This window comes from Bos indicus, unplaced genomic scaffold, assembly GCF_029378745.1.
Source record: "Bos indicus isolate NIAB-ARS_2022 breed Sahiwal x Tharparkar unplaced genomic scaffold, NIAB-ARS_B.indTharparkar_mat_pri_1.0 scaffold_55, whole genome shotgun sequence".
NCBI lineage: Eukaryota > Metazoa > Chordata > Mammalia > Artiodactyla > Bovidae > Bos > Bos indicus.
In genome coordinates this window covers 51,693-61,514 of record NW_027223720.1, presented here as the reverse complement: position 1 = coordinate 61,514, position 9,822 = coordinate 51,693, and the positions used below count along the sequence as shown (strand labels likewise).

Below are 9,822 nucleotides of genomic sequence, written 5' to 3'. Positions count from 1 at the left end.
ACCCCACTGCCAGCCCCTGCTGTCACCTCAGTAAGTCCAAAGCAGGGCTGAGAGGACGCAGAGGAAAAGTAAGCCTCTGTTCTTCTTCTGGGATTCTCAGGGGACAGGCTGACCCAGAAAACAGGAGCCTTGTGAGTTCCTAGAGCAGTGTCCTCAAGGAAACCTGCAGAGGCGGCCTTTGATGAAGCCAAGGTAGAATCTCCCTGTTTTAAGGTGCTCATGTCACCTCATTCTCCATCCTCCAGGTGCCCCAGTCTCCTGTCTATTGGCCCAGACCCCTGCCTGCAGTCCCTGACCACAGCCATCATGCCTCGTGGACAGAAGACTAAGCACTGTGCTCATGAGAAATGTCACCAGGACCGGGCTGAGACTCAGGGTCTTCATGATCATGCTACCACATCTGGGGAAGAAGAAACCACCTCCTCCTCCCCTCCTGATTCAGAGAGTGCTCCCTCAAGCTCCTCTGCTGCTGGCACCCTGAAGGGTCGTCAGGGAGCCCAAGGCACCACCAGTGCTGCTGCAGGTGCTATATGCAAAAGATCTGGTGGTGGTGGCGCAGCACGCTCGAGATCTGGTGTAGGTGCCGAGGGCCAAGTTCAGGGAGGTGAAAATTCCTCCCAGGCCTCAGCTGCTGCTGAGAGCTCTCACACAGATCTTCTGACCAGGGAGGCAGAGAGTTTGCTGTGGTACATGCTGTTTAAGTATATGATGAGGGAGCTCATTAAGAGGTCAGAAATGCTGAAGGTTATCCACAGAAGTTACAGGGAGCAATTCCCTGAGATCCTCAGCAGGGACTCTGAGTGCATGGAGCTGGAGTTTGGCCTGGTGCTGAAGGAAGTCAGGCCCAACAGTCACTGCTATACCCTGGTGAGCAACCTAGACCTCAGCGACAGTGGGTCTATGAGAGGTGACTGGGGGCTGCCGAAGAATGGTCTTCTGATGCCTCTGCTGGGTGTCACCTACCTGAATGGTCATCGCGCCTCTGAGGAGGAGATCTGGAAGTTCCTGAATATGTTGAGCATCTATGATGGAAGAAGACACTTCATCTTTGGAGACACCAGGAAGCTCATCACATAAGATCTGGTGCAGGAAGTGTACCTGGAGTACCGCCAGGTGCCCGGCAGCGATCCCCCTCGCTATGAGTTCCTGTGGGGTCCTAACACGCTCACACAAAACAGCAAGACAAAAGTCCTGCAGCTTTTGATCAAGGTCAATGATTCAGCCCCAGACACCTTACAGCCACGTTATGAGGACTCTTGGAGACAGGAGGTAGAGAGCTCCGGAGCCAGGGCTGCAGACGGGACCGACCCTTCTGCCTCAGCCAGCGCTGGCCCTTCTGCCTTGGCCAGATCTGGCACTTCTGCTGCAGCCAGGGCTGACATGTCTGCCAGGACCAGGCCTGGCCCTTCTGCCTCAGCCAGTACTGGCACTTCTCCTGCAGCCAGGGCTGGCCCTTTGGCCTTGGCCAGTGCTGACATGTCTGCCAGGGCCAGGCCTGGCTCTTCTGCCTTGGCTAGACCTGGCACATCTGTTGCAGACAGGGCAGGCACTTTGGCCTCAGCCACTGCTGATATTTCTGCCAGGGCCACGCCCAGCCCTTGTGCCTCAGCCAGTGCTAGCCCTTCGGCCTTGGCCAGTCTTGGCATTTCTGCTGCAGCCAGGGCTGGCACGTTGGCCTTGCCCAGTGCAGACATGTCTGCCAGGGCCAGGCCTGGCCCTTCTGCCTCAGCCAGTGCTGGCCCTTCTGCCTTGGCCAGTCTTGGCACTTCTGCTGCAACCAAGGCTGGCCCTTTGGCCTTGGCCAGTGCTAACATGTCTGCCAGGGCCAGGCCTGGCTCTTCTGCCTTGGCCAGATCTGGCACTTCTGTTCCACCCAGGGCTGGTACTTCGGGCTCGGCCAGTGCTGACATGTCTGCCTGGGCCAGTGCTGGCCCTTCTGCCTTGGCCAGACCTGGCACTTGTGCTCTAGCCAGGGCTGACATGTCTGCCAGGGCCAAGCCTGGCCCTTCTGCCTCAGCCAGTACTGGCACTTCTGCTGCAGCCAGGGCTGACATGTCTGCCTGGGCCAGTGCTGGCCCTTCTGCCTTGGCCAGACCTGGCACTTCTGTTCCACCCAGGGCTGGTACTTCGGCCTCGGCCAGGGCCAGGCCCGGCCCTTCTGCCTTGGCTACTGCTGGACCTTCTACCTTGGCCAGTCCTGGCTCTTCTGATGCAGTCAGGGCTGGCACTTTGGCCTTGGCCAGTGCTGACATGTCTGCCAGGGCCAGGCCTGGCTCTTCTGCCTCAGCCAGTGCTGGCCCTTCGGGCTTGGCCAGTCCTGGCACCTCTCCTACAGCCAGGGCTGACATGTCTGCCAGAGCCAGGCCTGGCCCTTCTGCCTCAGCCAGTGCTGGCCCCTCTACCTTGGCCGGACCTGACACTTCTTTCCAGCCAGGGCTGGCACTTCGACCTCGGCCAGGGTTGACATGTCTGCCAGGGCCAGGCCCGGCCCTTCTGCCTCGGCCAGTGCTGAACCCTCTGCCTTGGCCAGACCTGGCACTTCTGCTTCAGCCAGGGCTGACATGTCTGCCAGGGCGAGGACTGACCCCTCTGCCTCAGCCAGTACTGGCACTTCTCCTGCAGCCAGGGCTGACACTTCAGCCTTGCCCAAGGCTGACATGTCTGCCAGGGACAGGCCCTGCCCTTCTGCCTGAGCCAGTGCTGGCCCCTCTACCTTGGCCAGACCTGGCACTTCTGCTCCAGCCAGGGCTGACATGTCTGCCAGGGCCAGGCCTGGCCCTTTTGCCAGTGCCTGGCCTGTGCCTGATCCTCTGGCCTTGGCCAGACCTGGCACTTCTGCTCCAGTCAGAGCTGACATTTCTCCCAGGGCCAGGCCTGGCCCTTCTGCCTCGGCCAGTGCTGACCCTTCTGCCTTGGCCAGTGCTGACCCTTCTGCCTTGGCCAGACCTGGCACATCTGTTGCAGACAGGGCAGGCACTTTGGCCTCAGCCACTGCTGATATTTCTGCCAGGGCCACGCCCAGCCCTTGTGCCTCAGCCAGTGCTAGCCCTTCGGCCTTGGCCAGTCTTGGCATTTCTGCTGCAGCCAGGGCTGGCACGTTGGCCTTGGCCAGTGCTGACATGTCTGCCAGGGCCAGGCCTGGCCCTTCTGCCTCAGCCAGTGCTGGCCCTTCGGCCTTGGCCAGTCCTGGCATTTGTACTGCAGCCAGGGCTGGCACTTTGGCATTGGCCAGACCCGGCACTTCTTTCCAGCCATGGCTGGAACCTAACCTCGGCCAGGGCTGACATGTCTGCCAGGGCCAGGCCCGGCCCTTCTGCCTCAGCCAGTGCTGGCCCTTCTGCCTTGGCCAGACCTGGCACTTTTTCTGCAGGCAGGGCTGACCCTTCTGTCTCAGCCAGTGCCGGCCCTTCTGCCTCGGTCAGTGCTGACCCTTCTGCTTTGACCGGTGCTGACCCTTCGTCCTTGGCCAGTCCTGGCATTTCTGCTGCAGCCAGGGCTGGCACTTTGGTCTTGGCCAGTGCTGACATGTCTGCCAGGCCCAGGCCTGGCCCTTCGGCTAAGCCAGTGCTGGCCCTTCTGCTTTGGTTAGTCCTGGCACTTCTCCCACAGCCAGTGCTGACATGTCTGCCAGGGCCAGGCCTGGCCATTCTGCCTGGGCCAGTGCTGGCCCTTCTGCCTTGGCCAGACCTGGCCCTTCTGCTGCAGACAGGGCTGGCCCTTCTGTCTCAGCCAGTGCTGACCCTTCTGCCTTGGCCAGAACTGGAACTTCTGCTCCGACGAGCACTGACATATCTGCCAGGGCCAGGCCTGGCCCTTCTGCCTCAGCCAGTGCTGGCCCTTCTGCCTTGGCCAGAACTGGCACTTCTGATGCAGCCAGGGCTGGCATTTCGGACGTGGCCAGTGCTGACCCTTCTGCCTTGGCCAGACCTGGCACTTCTGCTGCAGCCAGGGCTGGCACTTTGGCCTCATCCAGTGCTGGCCCTTCTGCCTTGGCCAGGCCTGGCCCTTCTGCTGCAGCCAGGGCTGGCACATTGGCCTCATCCAGTGCTGGCCCTTCTGCCTTGGCCAGGCCTGGCCCTTCTGCCTCGGCCAGTTCTGGCCCTTCTGGCTTGGCCAGACCTGGCACTTCTGCTGCAGCCAGGGCTGGCATTTCGGCCTGAGCCAGGGCTGACATGTCTGCCAGGGTCAGTGATGGTCCTTCTGCCTTGGCCAATGCTAACCCTTCGGCCTTGGCCAGACCTGGCACTTCTGCTCCAGCCAGGGCTGACATGGCTGCCAGGGCCAGGCCTGGCCCTTCTGCCTCAGCCAGTACTGGCACTTCTCCTGCAGCCAGGGCTTGCCCTTTGGCCTTGGCCAGGGCTTACATGTCTGCCAGGGCCAGGCCTGGCTCTTCTGCCTTGGCCAGATCTGGCACTTCTGTTCCACCCAGGGCTGGTACTTCGGGCTCGGCCAGTGCTGACATGTCTGCCTGGGCCAGTGCTGGCCCTTCTGCCTTGGCCAGACCTGGCACTTGTGCTCCAGCCAGGGCTGACATGTCTGCCAGGGCCAAGCCTGGCCCTTCTGCCTCAGCCAGTACTGGCACTTCTGCTGCAGCCAGGGCTGACATGTCTGCCTGGGCCAGTGCTGGCCCTTCTGCCTTGGCCAGACCTGGCACTTCTGTTCCACCCAGGGCTGGTACTTCGGCCTCGGCCAGGGCCAGGCCCGGCCCTTCTGCCTTGGCTACTGCTGGACCTTCTACCTTGGCCAGTCCTGGCTCTTCTGATGCAGTCAGGGCTGGCACTTTGGCCTTGGCCAGTGCTGACATGTCTGCCAGGGCCAGGCCTGGCTCTTCTGCCTCAGCCAGTGCTGGCCCTTCGGGCTTGGCCAGTCCTGGCACCTCTCCTACAGCCAGGGCTGACATGTCTGCCAGAGCCAGGCCTGGCCCTTCTGCCTCAGCCAGTGCTGGCCCCTCTACCTTGGCCGGACCTGACACTTCTTTCCAGCCAGGGCTGGCACTTCGACCTCGGCCAGGGTTGACATGTCTGCCAGGGCCAGGCCCGGCCCTTCTGCCTTGGCTACTGCTGGACCTTCTACCTTGGCCAGTCCTGGCTCTTCTGATGCAGTCAGGGCTGGCACTTTGGCCTTGGCCAGTGCTGACATGTCTGCCAGGGCCAGGCCTGGCTCTTCTGCCTCAGCCAGTGCTGGCCCTTCGGGCTTGGCCAGTCCTGGCACCTCTCCTACAGCCAGGGCTGACATGTCTGCCAGAGCCAGGCCTGGCCCTTCTGCCTCAGCCAGTGCTGGCCCCTCTACCTTGGCCGGACCTGACACTTCTTTCCAGCCAGGGCTGGCACTTCGACCTCGGCCAGGGTTGACATGTCTGCCAGGGCCAGGCCCGGCCCTTCTGCCTCGGCCAGTGCTGAACCCTCTGCCTTGGCCAGACCTGGCACTTCTGCTTCAGCCAGGGCTGACATGTCTGCCAGGGCGAGGACTGACCCCTCTGCCTCAGCCAGTACTGGCACTTCTCCTGCAGCCAGGGCTGACACTTCGGCCTTGCCCAAGGCTGACATGTCTGCCAGGGACAGGCCCTGCCCTTCTGCCTGAGCCAGTGCTGGCCCCTCTACCTTGGCCAGACCTGGCACTTCTGCTCCAGCCAGGGCTGACATGTCTGCCAGGGCCAGGCCTGGCCCTTTTGCCAGTGCCTGGCCTGTGCCTGGTCCTCTGGCCTTGGCCAGACCTGGCACTTCTGCTCCAGTCAGAGCTGACATTTCTGCCAGGGCCAGGCCTGGCCCTTCTGCCTCGGCCAGTGCTGGCCCTTCTGCCTTGGCCAGTCTTGGCACTTCTGCTGCAAAAAAGGCTGGCACTTTCGCCTTGGCCAGTGCTGACATATCTGCCAGGGCCAGGCCTGGCCCTTCTGCCTCAGCCAGTGCTGGCCCTTCGGCCTTGGCCAGTCTTGGCATTTCTGCTGCAGCCAGGGCTGGCACTTTGGCCTTGGCCAGTGCTGACATGTCTGCCATGGCCAGGCCTGGCTCTTTTGCTTCAGCCAGTGCTGGCCCTTTGGGCTTGGCCAGTCTTGGCACTTCTGCTGCAACCAAGGCTGGCACTTTGGCCTTGGCCAGTGCTGACATATCTGCCAGGGCCTGGCCTGGTCCTTCGTCCTTGGCCAGTCCTGGCATTTCTGCTGCAGCCAGGGCTGGCACTTTGGCCTTGGCCAGTGCTGACATGTCTGCCAGGCCCAGGCCTGGCCCTTCGGCTAAGCCAGTGCTGGCCCTTCTGCCTTGGCTAGTCCTGACACTTCTCCCACAGCCAGTGCTGACATGTCTGCCAGGGCCAGGCCTGGCCCTTCTGCCTGGGCCAGACCTGGCACTTCTGCTGCAGACAGGGCTGGCCCTTCTGTCTCAGCCAGTGCTGACCCTTCTGCCTTGGCCAGAACTGGAACTTCTGCTCCGACGAGCACTGACATATCTGCCAGGGCCAGGCCTGGCCCTTCTGCCTCAGCCAGTGCTGACCCTTCTGCCTTGGCCAGAACTGGAACTTCTGCTCCGACGAGCACTGACATATCTGCCAGGGCCAGGCCTGGCCCTTCTGCCTCAGCCAGTGCTGGCCCTTCTGCCTTGGCCAGAACTGGCACTTCTGATGCAGCCAGGGCTGGCATTTCGGACTTGGCCAGTGCTGACCCTTCTGCCTTGGCCAGACCTGCCACATCTGTTGCAGACAGGGCAGGCACTTTGGCCTCAGCCACTGCTGATATTTCTGCCAGGGCCACGCCCAGCCCTTGTGCCTCAGCCAGTGCTGGCCCTTCGGCCTTGGCCAGTCTTGGCATTTCTGCTGCAGCCAGGGCTGGCACTTTGGCCTTGGCCAGTGCTGACATGTCTGCCATGGCCAGGCCTGGCTCTTCTGCCTCAGCCAGTGCTGGCCCTTTGGCCTTGGCCAGTCTTGGCACTTCTGCTGCAACCAAGGCTGGCACTTTGGCCTTGGCCAGTGCTGACATATCTGCCAGGGCCAGGCCTGGCCCTTCGTCCTTGGCCAGTCCTGGCATTTCTGCTGCAGCCAGGGCTGGCACTTTGGCCTTGGCCAGTGCTGACATGTCTGCCAGGCCCAGGCCTGGCCCTTCGGCTAAGCCAGTGCTGGCCCTTCTGCCTTGGCTAGTCCTGGCACTTCTCCTGCAGCCAGTGCTGACATGTCTGCCAGGGCCAGGCCTGGCCCTTCTGCCTGGGCCAGTGCTGGCCCTTCTGCCTTGGCCAGACCTGGCCCTTCTGCTGCAGACAGGGCTGGCCCTTCTGTCTCAGCCAGTGCTGACCCTTCTGCCTTGTCCAGAACTGGAACTTCTGCTCCGACGAGCACTGACATATCTGCCAGGGCCAGGCCTGGCCCTTCTGCCTCAGCCAGTGCTGGCCCTTCTGCCTCAGCCAGTGCTGGCCCTTTGGCCTTGGCCAGTCTTGGCACTTCTGCTGCAACCAAGGCTGGCACTTTGGCCTTGGCCAGTGCTGACATATCTGCCAGGGCCAGGCCTGGCCCTTCTGCCTTGGCCAGACCTGGCCCTTCTGCTGCAGACAGGGCTGGCCCTTCTGTCTCAGCCAGTGCTGACCCTTCTGCCTTGGCCAGAACTGGAACTTCTGTTCCGACGAGCACTGACATATCTGCCAGGGCCAGGCCTGGCCCTTCTGCCTCAGCCAGTGCTGGCCCTTCTGCCTTGGCCAGAACTGGCACTTCTGATGCAGCCAGGGCTGGCATTTCGGACTTAGCCAGTGCTGACCCTTCTGCCTTGGCCAGACCAGGCCCTTCTGCTGCAGCCAGGGCTGGCACTTTGGCCTCATCCAGTGCTGGCCCTTCTGCCTTGGCCAGACCTGGCACTTCTGCTGCAGCCAGGGCTGGCACATTGGCCTCATCCAGTGCTGGCCCTTCTGCCTTGGCCAGGCCTGGCCCTTCTGCCTCGGCCAGTTCTGGCCCTTCTGGCTTGGCCAGACCTGGCACTTCTGCTGCAGCCAGGGCTGGCATTTCGGCCTGAGCCAGGGCTGACATGTCTGCCAGGGTCAGTGATGGTCCTTCTGCCTCGGCCAATGCTAACCCTTCTGCCTTGGCCAGACCTGGCACTTCTGCTCCAGCCAGGGCTGACATGGCTGCTAGGTCCAGGCCTAGCCCTTCTGCCTCAGCTAGTACTGGCCCTTCTGCTGTAGACAGGGCTGGCCCTTCTGTCTCAGCCAGTGCTGACCCTTCTGCCTTGGCCAGAACTGGAACTTCTGCTCCGACGAGCACTGACATATCTGCCAGGGCCAGGCCTGGCCCTTCTGCCTCAGCCAGTGCTGGCCCTTCTGCCTTGGCCAGTCTTGGCTCTTCTGCTGCAAAAAAGGCTGGCACTTTGGCCTTGGCCAGTGCTGACATGTCTGCCAGGGGCAGGCCTGGCCCTTCTGCCTCGGCTAGTGCTGGCCCTTCTGCCTTGGCCAGTGCAGGCCCTTCTGCCTTGGCCAGACCTGGCACTTCTTTCCAGCCAGGGCTGGCACTTCGACCTCGGCCAGGGCTGACATGTCTGCCAGGGCCAGGCCCGGCCCTTCTGCCTCAGCCAGTGCTGGCCCTTCTGCCTTGGCCAGACCTGGCACTTTTTCTGCAGGCAGGGCTGACCCTTCTGTCTCAGCCAGTGCCGGCCCTTCTGCCTCGGTCAGTGCTGACCCTTCTGCTTTGGCCAGTGCTGACCCTTCTGCCTTGGCCAGACCTGCCACATCTGTTGCAGACAGGGCAGGCACTTTGGCCTCAGCCACTGCTGATATTTCTGCCAGGGCCACGCCCAGCCCTTGTGCCTCAGCCAGTGCTGGCCCTTCGGCCTTGGCCAGTCTTGGCATTTCTGCTGCAGCCAGGGCTGGCACTTTGGCCTTGGCCAGTGCTGACATGTCTGCCATGGCCAGGCCTGGCTCTTCTGCCTCAGCCAGTGCTGGCCCTTTGGCCTTGGCCAGTCTTGGCACTTCTGCTGCAACCAAGGCTGGCACTTTGGCCTTGGCCAGTGCTGACATATCTGCCAGGGCCAGGCCTGGCCCTTCGTCCTTGGCCAGTCCTGGCATTTCTGCTGCAGCCAGGGCTGGCACGTTGGCCTTGGCCAGTGCTGACATGTCTGCCAGGCCCAGGCCTGGCCCTTCAGCTAAGCCAGTGCTGGCCCTTCTGCCTTGGCCAGAACTGGCACTTCTGATGCAGCCAGGGCTGGCATTTCGGACTTGGCCAGTGCTGACCCTTCTGCCTTGGCCAGACCAGGCCCTTCTGCTGCAGCCAGGGCTGGCACTTTGGCCTCATCCAGTGCTGGCCCTTCTGCCTTGGCCAGGCCTGGCCCTTCTGCTGCAGCCAGGGCTGGCACATTGGCCTCATCCAGTGCTGGCCCTTCTGCCTTGGCCAGGCCTGGCCCTTCTGCCTCGGCCAGTTCTGGCCCTTCTGGCTTGGCCAGACCTGACACTTCTGCTGCAGCCAGGGCTGGCATTTCGGCCTGAGCCAGGGCTGACATGTCTGCCAGGGTCAGTGATGGTCCTTCTGCCTCGGCCAATGCTAACCCTTCTGCCTTGGCCAGACCTGGCACTTCTGCTCCAGCCAGGGCTGACATGGCTGCCAGGGCCAGGCCTGGCCCTTCTGCCTCAGCCAGTACTGGCACTTCTCCTGCAGCCAGGGCTGGCCCTTTGGGCTTGGCCAGTGCTGACATATCTGCCAGGGCCAGGCCTGGCCCTTCTACCTTGGCCAGACCTGGACCTTCTGCTGCAGACAGGGCTGGCCCTTCTGTCTCAGCCAGTGCTGACCCTTCTGCCTTGGCCAGAACTGGAACTTCTGTTCCGACGAGCACTGACATATCTGCCAGGGCCAGGCCTGGCCCTT

At 62.4% G+C, this 9,822-nt stretch overlaps 1 pseudogene; it reads left to right on the top strand.

Annotated features, from left to right (window-relative positions):
- Positions 1-306: 306 nt before the first annotated feature.
- On the top strand, positions 307-7,423 carry LOC139181998 (melanoma-associated antigen B4-like; annotated as a pseudogene).
- Positions 7,424-9,822: the final 2,399 nt, after the last annotated feature.